The 13107-nt window shown below is 50.7% G+C and overlaps 1 long non-coding RNA gene across 2 annotated transcripts in view; it reads left to right on the plus strand.

The window, feature by feature from the left end:
• Positions 1 to 13107, plus strand: part of LOC135283167 (uncharacterized) — a 30089-nt gene that overhangs the window by 10274 nt on the left and 6708 nt on the right. The window contains exon 1 of one of the 2 annotated variants that reach the window (XR_010349036.1): positions 10307 to 10450. The exons of the other annotated variant lie outside the window; for it this stretch is intronic. This is a non-coding gene — a long non-coding RNA (uncharacterized LOC135283167). Of the gene's footprint in view, positions 1 to 10306; positions 10451 to 13107 lie in introns of those variants that run through there. 2 annotated transcript variants of the gene reach the window in all.

A 13107-nucleotide genomic window follows, 5' to 3' on the forward strand; every position in this document is an offset into this window, starting at 1 on the left:
TACCATGGAATACCATGTTTGGTACATGAACTGTGGGGAATTGTCTGGAATCTGCCAGTCACTGCCTGGGAATGGGATGGGATGAGTATTGGACAGGGGTGGTAAGCAGTTGCACTATGCATCACTTGTCTTTCTTGGGTTTATTTATAGCTCTTTTTGTTCCCTCCATTTTCATTATATTAATATATATTATATTTCATTATTATTATTAATATCTTTTATTTCATTTCAGTTATTAAACTGTTGTTATCTCAACTAATGGGTTTTACCTTTTTTCCAATTCTCTTCCTCATCCCACAGGGCGGGGGGAGCAGTGAACAAACAGCTACATGGTCTTTAGTTACCAGCTGAGGTTAAACCACAACAACAGTAAGAAGAAAAGGGACAGTATGAGCCTTGAGGTGACATGCACAGTGGCATCCTGACCTAATGGAAGCTTTTCTAGAAGAGGGCACTGTCTTGTCTGTAGTAGAGAGGATACATTTTTCCCACTGGATCTGTGGAGCAGACTGAGTCCATGTAGCTGGTTATGGTACCCACAACTCTGCAGGGCCTGTGAGTGATGTGTTGGCATTAAAGGGCTGGCAAGCAGCCTACTAAAGACCTCATCAATCTGAGTCTGCCTATGACTGCTGTTGCCCTGGTCCAAAGTCTCCTCTCCACGAGGGGAAGAAGGTCAGTGTCTGAAAGGGTGTAGATATGTAGTCATGTGTCTGTTACAAAACAGCCGTGGAAGGCTCCTGAGCATGGAGAGTACACAGGGAAGGCAGGGAGGCCTGGGCAGGTGGGCCTTGTGCTGACATGCTCCCCTTCACCTTCTCTGTAGGTGCAAATCATCTCCTCCAAAGGATCCTTGTTGTCAGCAGCAGAGAACTGAGCCAGTTTGCAGTGTTTGACCCTGGGCTCACGGTTGTTCCTGGGTTTCAACAGCAAAGCATATATAAATGTGCCCAGAGTCACTATGGGTCAGATTCATTTAAGATTAGGTGTTTATAACACAAGCATCTGGTTTTATAGCTCTTTTTATCATCAGTGAAGTGCTAAAAAATATAAACTACCAGGTCCAAGCAAGTTATGTTTTTCCCTGATGTGGAATGAACTACATTCTGAGGTCTGTTGACTCCATCTCCCTGATGATAATGGAAACCTGGGCAGCAACCACAGTGGGTGACTCTAGAAAGCAGGTGGGGTGAGGTGGATGCCACCACAAGTGCCCACAAGAGCCATCAGCTGGGCAGAGCAGAGTCCAGCTCCAGCGGGAGCGGGTTCGGGCTGTTTGCTGGCTGTTGGTTGGCATGCTGGTGTTACACACATGGCTGCAGCTCAAACATTGCACACACTGCCCTTTGCTGCCAAGAGACCTGGGGAAAAACTGAGGGGACAGAGGACACACTTTTAGTGATGGGCACTCACATTTAGAGAAGGTGGAAAGGCTGAGGGACTTGCAAGGGCACCAAGGAAGCAGAGAAGAAGGTATGGTGTAGCTATTGAGACGGGGCACGTAGAGGAGAGTTTCAGAGCCTGTAGGGAACCAGGCTCTCACAGAGCAGCTGCCTCAGGGAAAGCTTGGTTACCTCTATCCTGCACCAGAAGCCTCCATCTTGCCCCATTCCCCCTGGATGTGCTGCACAGCATGGCAGCTGCCACTTGCAGGTTTGCTCTGGTGAGGGGCAGTGGCTCTGTTCCTCCAGGTTTTTCAGAAACGTGCTTGTCCATCATGAATCTCTTCTTTGGTCCCTGGCTCTGTCTCTTTGGGTGAAGCTAAAGGACTGATGTAAAAGGCTTTGTGATCCCTTTGGTTTTCAGTCTCATTTTCAGAAGTATATCTTGTACTGAAAAATAATTTTAAAAGTCAGGAGACAGCCTGTGCGTAACTAGCTCCATTCTCCCAGGAGAGAATTGACATTAATTTCTCACTACTTCCAGGAACATTTGGTTTTGTAAAATTTTTTTTTTCTTTTCTTTCAACATTTTTCTAGCATCTTCCTGATTCTGAGTTAGCTTAAGGTGGGTTTTGCAGGTAAGCTCTATTTCTGCACAAAGAGAATTGTCTGAAAATGGACTGATGTGTTCATTTCCATCACAGACTTTCAGGAAGCCTTTTCACAGGTGCTGTTGAAAAGTCACTGCTTTGCAGTAGTGGAAGGGCAAAATTATTCTTGCAAAATACTGTTTCATCTCCCTTTCTTTTAGGGACTGAAAATTGGACAGAAATGAAGAGGGTGCGATTCTGCAGCTCTTGATGCCAGTGCAATGAACTGTTTAGAGCAAGGACTAAAAAGCAATGGGAGAGAGGTGTCTACCAGAAGAAAGCGTGCATCTAGTTGTTAGTTTCAAGAAGCTAACAAGATGCTTTGGTTAATTTAAAGATGCCTTAGTTAGTTTTGAGAAGTTTTCAGGATGGTTCTGAAGACCATCTTTGTATATTTGATGGCACCAGATGTAAAACCCCCCCATTACTGATGTCATAATGTCTGTGTGTGTACATGTGTTTGTTTTGCAGCTAGAACAGTTTTAACTATCAGAAAACTCTTACAGCCCACTCTGTGAAGTCAGGGTCATGCACTCACCAGGAACAGTCTTCAGAGCCACCCAGAAAAGGGCATTTCCAGCATCAATGTGGGTGTGGGTGGAAGAGAAAGCAGCAAGTGAGGGTCAGGGGGTTCTTGTGCCTGCAAAAGGCTTTGTCAGATAAAGTGGGTCGCATTTTCCACATTTTTATTCTGCTTGTGTGTTCAGCCTTCAGCTGCACAAACCTGGATGCACCAGTGGTGGATGTTGCTCTCAGGGGTCCTGCTCACAACCAGTGAGAACTGTTGAGACCAGTGCTGGAACATGAGTAAGAAAAAAAGGAGGAAGGTGGAAGCCCTTTGGGTTCCTTTGTCCTCAGGAAGCTTTGATGTTAACCTCAAATCCAGGTCAGTCTCATGAGACAGTGAATGATCTAAGCTGTAATTTATCTGGAACATGTAATATCCATACAATTCTCCAGGAAGCTTTGCCTGCTGTTTGAGCTTCAGGTTCCCAAGACTTCCTGCTTCTGGTGAAGTCCTGGGAACTCCTGAAGCTGGTGTCACACCTCCTTCTCCTCCACCCCAGTGTTTTGTGTCCTGAGCTGCATTGTCACATATTGTCAGCCTGTCACAGGTTGGGTCTGTTTCCTTAGGCTCAGTGAATTAAGAGCTCAGTTGTCATTTAAGAGCAACTGGAGGAGTTGCTGTCGTAGAGAAATCAGTGCTGTACCCTCCTGGTCAGCACACCCATGGAAGGCAAAGCTGAGACACTAAAGTACATGTATGTGAAATAAAACCATGTCTGGAAAGCATCTCCTAAATTAAAGAAACACAGCATAGCAACCCATGCTGAAGGAAGCTTTTTGGATCCAAAGTAGGATGACACAGGTGATACAGCAAAGACATGTTTTTAGGTGCAGATCTGCAAGTGGGCCTGCATGCACAGACCCCTCTCCTCTCTTTGGGATGGCTGTTATTGGCACAGTATCTGACCAGCCCAAATTCAAGTGGTGTGTGGGTCTGTTTGGTTGCTGAAGAGCTATTTGGCAACTGTGGGTGAATGCCCTTGGATAATCCTGCTGACACTGGGTGTTGGACACCTTGAGGTTTTAGAAATTTTTGGATCAAATTTACTCTTGTTAAATAAACAATGAGTATTGATTAGATCATATGACAACCCAACAGAGCACTCTTTCAAATACCACAACTCTCCAGAGTTCATTTTTATGTATTTATATCCTCAGAATGCCTTGAAATGCTCGCTTTGGTCTGTGCTAGATATTTACTCATGAAGCTCTATATACTTTTATGTGCATGGACCTGTGCACACAGGATGATTTTCAAGGCTGCTTAAAGGATTTGGGTACTCACTTTGTTTGTTTTAGTTGAAGACTTGAATCCCTTAGGTGGATTTGAAAATCTTAGCCATAATTCTTTGCTTATCTTAGTATATTGGGGTAAGACCTTTTCCATGTTAAAATAATTTCTAAGTGCTCTTTTCTTGCTGCCATGAAATAAAAATGTGTTTAAGTGGAATTTTAAGAAGCAGTTGTTTTTCTAGACATATTAGTTTATTTTACTCATTTGCTGGCTTTTTTGGGTTTTTTTTTGTTGTTTTGGTGTTTGTTTGTTTGGTTGGTTTGTTTGTTTGTTTGTTTGTTTTACTGAGGAAGCTCTTAAATCACAGTCTCTTTATATTTTGTACTGAGCAGAGTGGCAAAGGGTTTATCTGGACTCAGCCTACACATCCATAAAGGCCTTTTATTATCATTATTTGTACAGCTTAAATGTCCTGGAAAGGTTTTCTGGTGTTAAATCCCTCAGCAGCAGCACAGTTCTGTATCTGGCCTCAGATGTGTGTCAGGAGAGCAGCGCACGCAGGAGGAGCTGGTGTGCCGGCTGGGAGAAGCCAGCCTGCAGAGTAAACAGAGCGCAGTGGGTGAAAGGCTGCCGAGCTGTGTTTGCAGGCGTGCCAGCGGGAAGGCTCGTGCTGCACAGGCAGTTCTTCCCGGCAGGAAGAGGAAAGCACAGCCTGGCTCGGCGCTGCGGCCCCAGGCACGGCCTTGCTGCGCCGCTCTCCGTGTCTGGCAAGGGGCTGCTTGAGGCCTGGAGGAGCCTCGGCTGCAGGGTGTTCCTTCCATCCGTCCATCCATCCATCCATCCATCCATCCATCCATCCATCCATCCATCCATCCATCCATCCCAGTGCCTTCCCAGCTGCTCTGCCACAATAAAATCCCAGCCAGGGCGAGCAGCGGAGGCGGCTGTGGGCAGGGGACACCAGGTCACCAGGCTGTGAGCGGGGCTCCCCAGCGCGGTTCCAGGCTGCACAGGGTGAGTGCTGCCTCTCTGAGCTGCCTGGATGGTGGAGATGAGCTGGTGCACTACAGAGTGCTGGAAAACCAGCCCATCCCCAGACCTGACCTGGATGTTGTTGCCAGTCTCTTGGGTGGCACTCTCTTGGGTTTGATTTCTAGTTTAGGGCAACGTTTTCCTCTTTCACTCCCAGCAAGGAGAGGATTTCATTGAGAGTAACATGTCAAAATAAACACAACTTGGGAATTTGCTTATTCTGAGAGTGAGCAAGGGACTGGCTGTGCTTCAGGCACACCCAAAGGAAGATGCAACTCAATAGTTTTAGACCAGTTTTTAAACATTACTTTGCCTTACTTTGTTAAAATGCTGTGGATCTCAGATTTGGGGTTGCTTGCAAGTGCTGGAAATGGTGCAGGTGTTTTGTTAAAGAAAATACTCACTTGTCCCCAGCAATTTATCAAAGGTCCCCCCCCCGCACCATTTCCTCTCCAGCTCCAAGAACAAGAGCTGACATTTAAGACTCTGAGCCCTGGAAGGACCACATGCCCTGCAGCTGTCCCTGTGATCAAAGGGGCTGAGAACTCCCATGGAGCACCAGCACCTTCTCCTGCACTCCTGCACTCTTTTTTGGTTTTTTTAATTGTAGCCTGACACATGGAGCTGGTGACAGGAGGGGAGGATGTGGCTGTCCCTGCCATGAGTGTAGGGCTCAGCCAGGCTCAGGGTGTGCCTCCATTGCACACTTGCAGACACACTCTGGTTTGACTCTGGTTGAACAGGAGTGGCCACAGAGCAGGCTGGAGGCGTCAGCCCCATCCCCAGGGCCCTGCTCCCTTGGTGCCTGCGGCAAGAGCAGCCCCATGTTCTGCCAGGGGCATGAGGAGTGGCCAGCAGCTCCTCTCTGCTCCAGGTGAGAGGGCTGAAAGCTCCTACAGCACCTGCAGGGAGTGACAGCTCATGGCTGCATCCATCATCCTTCAGTTACTCATCTACAGCCCATGCCAGCTGGGGAGAGGCCTGAGGAACACACTGAGTGCCAGTAGCTGGGTGTGCCAGTGCTCATCATGCCTTGGGGGGGATAAGTTGCTTGCAGACAACGAGGCATGAGTGGATGCCGACCCTCTGCCTGCAGGGGTCCCAGCCGGGGTGGGCGGTCACCGGGACTGCACGGCCCCATGAACAGCACGGCTGAGACCAGACATCATCACCAGACCCAGAGAGTGCAAGGCATGTGAAGAGCAGCTGCATACACTGTGAGGGCATGAAATCTCGGGGATCTCTTTGTGGGGTTCCCTCCCCAGGGACACCCGCTAAGATGTTGTTGCTGTACCACAATTAAAATACTTAAAGGAGCCAGATGTTTGAAATTCTGCTATGGGAAAGCCAGGGTGGGGATGGTGAGTGTGTGAGTGGTGTGTGTATGGAGTCAGGGAGGGCACCTGGCAGCTCAAACTGCCCAGTCTGGGGTGATGTGAGTGAGACTCCCAGAGTGGCTCCCAAATGGACAGAGAAACTTCCTTTACAGTGAGACAGGCATACTACCATGCCATCCTCCTCCTTTGCTGTTTTTCCATGGGCACAGGACAGCCTGTGAACCATCCAAAAGGACCTTTTTGAGATCTGTTGTGAAACCCCATAATCACTGATTTTAAAACATCCAGAGAAGCCACAATCATTTAATAAGCTGTCTCTACTGATCTGTCCTGCCATTTGTAGACAGTACAGACACTCTGTGTGAATTACAGACTAGATACCCAGCCAAATGCTGTGCTTCCATCTGGAGCATTACAGTTCTGCTTCTTGCTTTTATCAGTTTGCTCAACTGGGCAATGGAGCCTAGTGCAGAAACTGATTTTTTTTTGGAAAAAAATAAGCAATCTACTTAATGCTGAAACAATGCCTTCTGACTCGCTGTCAGGGCCTTCAGCTGGTTTGAGTGTAGCTTAGTCCAGACCATGATGCTTTGTATGTTATGTGCATGTCCTCAGCTTCACCTTGTGCATCTTACCCGAAACCCTGCTCCTGGGACTTGCAATCATTCATTTGGAATTAAAAATGAAACAAATCACCTTAGATCTCATTTATGTGGGAAGCTGGGAACTGTACTGGGTAAAGAAACAACTTTTGGTTTATTGAGTATCCTGGGGACGTGCTGCAGAAAGCCCAGTATGCTGTGTGTGTAAAACACACAGTGTGGAAATAGAAGCTTACAAGACAATGTGTTTTAAGGTGAAATTGCTGCAGTGTGAGACAAACCCCAGAAACCTGAAGGGACAACGTCAGTCTGAGTTTGGGGGACTGTTAGTAGTCACTGGAGAGGCAATAGAAAGTCACAGGCAGAAAGAAAATGTGATCATATGGAAACAGGCAGGTGGAGCAAGCCCAGAGCAGCAAGTTGGGCAGACAGGCTCAGTCTGTGGCACAGGGAGCCTGCACCAGCTCCCAGGAATCCCAGTGCTGCTGGGGGCAGGGGGCTGTAAGGAACTGCAGAGGGCTGTGGTGTGACAGGGTGTGACATGACATATCCCCTCCCTCCTCCCCTGCCTGCCCTGTCACATCCACAGTGGTCTCCTGCCCTGTCCCGGCAGGTGCAAGGCTCTGGCTGGCGGGTGTGCAGGGTGCCAGGCACACTGCTTGGCTGTGGCTGCAGTGCCAGCCCTGGCGTGGCAAGCAGGCTGTCTGCACTCCTGCACCAGGGGCTGGTGGCCACCATCTCATCCCGAGTGCTTCAGTCCTGCGTGAGTCCGTGATGGGGCACTCGGCATGTGAGACAGACATCTCTCCTCTGAAACCTCTCTAATTCCCGTGTCCTCCAGGGTTTTGCACTGGGGCAGGACTCATCCTGCTCAAGGTGCATCCAATATAAGCAGTCTGATGGTTTAACAGGTTTAATGTCAAAGAAACTCCCTGCTCTGGGCTGGAGGCATTACCTCGTGGCTGCCAGAGACTGCTTGGGCCAGCAGCAGCTTTGTGTGCTGTGCCAAGCTGGTGCCTGGAGCCACAGCCCTACCTGCCTGCAGCCAGGTGAGAGGCACCAGGAGGTCGTCCAGGGCACCAAGGTCTGGAGCCAGGTCTGTGTGTGAGCCGTGGGCTGCAAGGCTGCTGTGGGCTTTATCTGCCCGTCCCTTCATTGCCAGGCTACAGGTGACTCACCTTATCCTGACTCTGAGGTTTGAGATGGCTGAACCCCACAGAAATGCCCAAGCAGGTGGCATCCTCCAAGGCCTTAGGCTCAGGGGAGAGCAGCTGCATGCCAGCCATGCAGGCAGAGCAGCAGTGGCCCTTGGAGGTGGGTGTGGGTGGGTGCATGCCATGGGTGCAGTGGGGCTGGGGCTGGAAAGGGATCCCAGCCTTTTGGAAGCACCAGTGATGGGAGAGCCCCTGCTCCAAGGAGATTGCAAAATGCATTTGGCAGAAGCAGAAGCACAGCATGCTGAATGTGCTAAGCTAAACCAGCTTTGCTTTGTGGATTGTTTGTTTTTCTTCTCACAAGCCACCAAACAAACACCACTTTGGAGCCTGAGCAGAAGCTGGGAATGCCCCTTCTGTTTCTGCCTTTCCCCTGCTTGTCCATTCCCCACTTGTCCAGCTCCTTGCAGGATCTCACAAGGCCCCCACAGCGCTGCAGCAGCACCGTGGAGAAATGCACTGTGGCTCCATGGGACTCGGCATGATGGTCCCAAGGGATGCAGGGCTGGGACTGCCAGGGGAACAGTGGCTGAGCCAGCGGCTGCAGCCTGGCACGCTGGAGCCTCAGTGGTTCTCCTGGTGGGGCTGCCCATGCAGCAGAGACTTCCCAAAGCCATCTAGAGGGTGTTTTAAAAGCAAACATTGCAAGGCATTGCCTGGCCTTCCTCTAGCTAGCAGGGGAAAAAAAAAATAATACCTTGGAAAGCTATTCTGGTCTCGCATGATTCTCAAGTGGAAAATTTCATCTGAACTGATTTCAGCTGGTGGGGTTAAGGGAGGTGAGGCCCAGCTGCCGCTGGCTCTGCAGCACGGACGGACGGACTGACGGACAGACGGCTCCACTGGAGCCCGTGCCTGCCACGCGGGCAGGGCTGGGTCTGGCAGGGGAGAAAGGAAACCTGAGCCCAGGGGAGCGCAGGGCTGGGGCGCAGCCTTCAAGCGGTGGCCGCTGCCGCCGCTGCTTCCCCTGCCCGCCGGGGAATGCACCGCGCCTCCCTCCGGGGCGAGGCTCCCTTTCCTCCCGTCCCTCTCCCGGCCGCAGTCGCTCCCTCGGAGCAGCGGCAGGGACGCTGGGCGCGGTGCCTGGCGGGGCTGATCCCTGTCCTGCGGGAATAACTTGGGCCATGTCACGGGCCCTGCTGACGGCACAGCCCTGGAGCACCGGCCTTGGACCCGGGCCAGGGGAGCTCGCCTCGGGCCGGGGACCGCGAGCGCCTGGCGGTCGAGCCGGGCTGGAGAAGGGAGTGTCCGCTCCTCATCCTTCCCCTCGGGGCCGATAGCCCCGGACCGCGCACTTTAAAACCTAGGGCAGGCTGGGAACTTGCTGTTCAGGTGTTCGTTGTCGAAAAGCAGTAGTAATTTGTCGAAATTGCGACTTGTGATGGGAATGTTCGTATGTGTATGAGAGACCGAGTCCCCTGGTCCTGTGTCCTGGAGTGTCTCCCACCTTTCCCCTGTATCTGGTACTAGTGTGGGTAGGTCAGTCCCCATCTCACATGAAACAGAAAGGCTCTGGATCCTCAGACAGCTCAAAAGAATGAGCTTCCAGCCAGCCACCACCTGCCAGCACAGCTCCAGCCGTGCGGGCCAGCAGCGCTCAGCCTGGGCGGAGCAGCACAAACTGCAAAGGGGGTTTGTGCTGCGGGGGAACTCACCGGGAAATTCTGTGGGGAACAGGGCCCGGGAGGTTTTAGGTTCAGCTGCTGGCTCTGGGCAGGTTCAGCCATGGGGCTGCTCAGGGCTGTGTCCCGTCGGGGCTGGGAAAGCCTGCGGGAAAGGATCCCGACAGCCTGTCTGGGTAGCCCTTGGCACTGCCTCACGCATCCAGACGGCGTTCCCCGTTCGCACTTCCAGGGGCATTTCAGGAGCGCGTTGAGCGTGACGTGGCGGCCCGGAGCGTGCGGCCGTGCCCGCCCGGCGCCGCCGGGACGCGGGAGCGGCCGGGCACGGCCCGGGCTGGGCTCTCCGAGCTCCGCCCGGGGTGAGGCGGGCTGGGCTCTGCCTCTGCCCGGGCTGAGGCGGGCTGCGCTCTCCGAGCTCCGCCCGGGCTGCGGCGGGCTGCGCTCTCCGGAGCTCCGCCCGGGCTGGGCTCTCCCGATCTCCGCCCGGGCTGGGCTCTCCGATCTCCGCCCGGGCGGGCGCTGGAGCTCCGTGCCGGCCGCAGCTGGCCGCCGCCTCAGGAAGGAGGGGCTGGGGCGGCCCAGGGCCCCAAGGCCGCTCCGAGCGGCAATACTCGCACTGGGGCTCGCCGGGTGTGGCTGGTGCTCCAAAGGAGCTACCGGGAAGGATGTGAGGGTGTCCACCGTGGAGCCCTTCACTGCTGGCCGGGACAGCCCCCGGCCATCCCTGGCTGCAGCAGTGACTGATAGTGAGCCGTGGCGCACAGCTCCTCTCCCTTCATTACCTTCACCCCGGGGACTTCCATTGGAAAGGTGAGATAAGCTGCTGTAATAGCTAAGTGCTTTGCCTAAGAGTACGAAGAAAGGAATTCAGAGAGAGGGTAGTGGAGTAAAATATACAGTCAGGATCTAAATGCAAATTCTTGGGCCCGAATTCTCTCCCCTATTTGACTGATATGAAGGAGTGGCCCTGTACTGACATGGCACAGTAGGACAGGACACGATGCACATGTGATAGATTGGGCTCTGCACCACTGCAGCATTCAAGCATTTCAAGAGGACATTAAAATAAAAGATTGCATTTAACAGGACTTATGGGAAGCAGCCGGTTGAAGACGGGCGGATCAGCAGGGAGTCCCTGCTGCCACACCCGAACTCAGGCTGACAAACACAATCAGCTTTGTCCTGTGAGCCAAGAGAATAATCCTGTAAATGCCCCTAATTCAGCTCCGAGACTGCGCAGTTGCAAATAGGTGGAAATATAGAGGGGAAAAAAGCTCGCAAATAAAGTGCAAATGTGTTACTCCAAGCATAAGGACTGCAACAGGAAGGGTCCCCACCCTTCCCAGGTCTGTGGAAGGACCAGCTCTCAGGGAACAGCCCTGGAGTGCTGGGTTAAACAGACCCTCACCTGCCTTCTCTTTGCATCCCTCTGCCAGTGCCAGACACCCCACTGCCCTCGGCAATGGATCCAACAGATCATGCTTCTCCCTAAAACTCAGGGCAAGTACTTGATACACAAGTACTGACTCTCACACCGTAAAGCAATAACTAACAATAAATTGGTGTAGGGAATTACATGCTACTACTTACTTCAAATGTTAATAAAGGAATGAAATAAGAGCTCAGAGAAGAAGCAAGTCTGCAGTCAGTGCAGTACTTCCAGCAAAAGGAATTATTAGGTGTACAACATCTGACACCCTCCTGCAATACATGTGGCAGTCACAGGTATTTTCTCCTTCAATTATGATCAGGCCAGTTAAGCAATCTTTGGTACATACCCTGTTGCTTCTCCTGGCTCCTTGCAGCAGGCAGCTGGTACTGCCAGCACCCACTGAGCCCCTCCTACGGGCAGCCACTGCCACCCCTGCTGGCATCCAGGCTATTTCCTAAGGCTGCATTTGCTTTCCAGCTGTTGCCCAAGGCGTTAGGAGTTCTCTCCTCACAGAAGAGGAGACTCACAAGGTATAGTCCTGGTTCAGCAAGATCAGCCTGGACCAGAACAAGGGCAGATGTTTGGCTGTCAAGGATTAAAAGCTGTTCTCTAGCCCAAGTTTTTTTTGGGGGGTGGTTTTTTTTGGTTGGGTGGTAGTTTTTTTTTTTTTTTTTTTAGTTTGGTTTTAGGTGTTTTATTTTTTAATTTTAAAAACCCCAAGGGTTCAAACCTGACACATAGACAACTCCACACACCCCTCCCCACCTCCACCCTCCCCCCAAAATAAAGCAGAAACAAGAGCACATAGGAAGCAGCAAAATATCCAGTGGTGGATCCAGGGCACCCACTTTTATTCTGATCCAATGTAAGCCAGTTGTGCAGCTGCTTGGGCACACAATGAAAAGTTGGAACCATTTTCTCCTGTCGCTAAGAAATAAGTGGCAACACCAGTACCACAGCCCTGGATCTTCCTTAGGGAATGCAAGGCAGGCTGCAGGGCTGGCTCAGGGAAGCTCTCAGGCCAAGGCAGGCGGGGCTGTTTGCCATGCACGACCATCACATCACACAGGGCAGCAGCGTCTGCAGGCCTGTGTCTGACACCCCTGCTCCTGCCACAGCCTCGGCGAGCACGAGGGGCTGCAGCTCTCTGGCAAGCACAACAGGGCTACTTCACTTTCAAGCAATCTAAAGAAATCACCCGACTTCCATATTTTGTAAAAATTCTGAACTGCAGTTACAACATAAACAGTAGCACGCAGCAAATCAAACTGAAATACATACTGTGTTCAGACTCCAGGGTGGCTTTAATGGCAGACTGTCTTCAAGTACAGCAAGTATTTCTGCTCTGATCACTGCTGCATTTATAGAAAAATGTTCTACTTATCTGTAAGTTAACATAAAACAACTTTTAAAGATTGTATGACAGAATCCTGTTGGGTTATCTAACCTTAGGCAACTGAAGTTGCATTTAGTCAAAAACTACACAGCAGTCTGTCTTGTCTAGAAAGACCTCAACAGGTAAACTGAAGAGCTTATCACTGCTTGACATGGGTCAGCTAGTAACTTCAGGTTAAAAAAAAAAACAGAAAACCAAAACCAAACCACAAGTTTTCCCCTTTAATTTACTCCCTTTCCACTTCTACATTTAATTACAGTAATAAGCATTTCTTAGACTGCATCCCCAAAGCATAAACCATTTTGTGTCTCCTAACTGGCCTGTAAAACTGTTCTGACAAATCCAAACTGAGAATTTACTTTCAAGTCAAAGTCCATGAAGTCTCACAAAATCTTTGCTTTACAGAGTCAGAAAATAAAATTTCCTATTAGCTGGCACTCATGTGAAGTACACATGTAGCCAAAGGATATAAATTTTACCTCCAACTGAAGAGTTTAAAAAGTCCCTTTTATCTGTAGGATCCAGACCTCAGTGCATCATTTTAAAACACTAAAACTCCCTTCTGCTTCTTCCCCCAGTTTTCAAGTAGGAAAAGTTAAAGTGAGAAAGTAAGCAAAGGAACTTGAAGAAATCGAGAGG

Source organism: Passer domesticus, chromosome 1, assembly GCF_036417665.1.
Source record: "Passer domesticus isolate bPasDom1 chromosome 1, bPasDom1.hap1, whole genome shotgun sequence".
NCBI classification, from domain to species: domain Eukaryota; kingdom Metazoa; phylum Chordata; class Aves; order Passeriformes; family Passeridae; genus Passer; species Passer domesticus.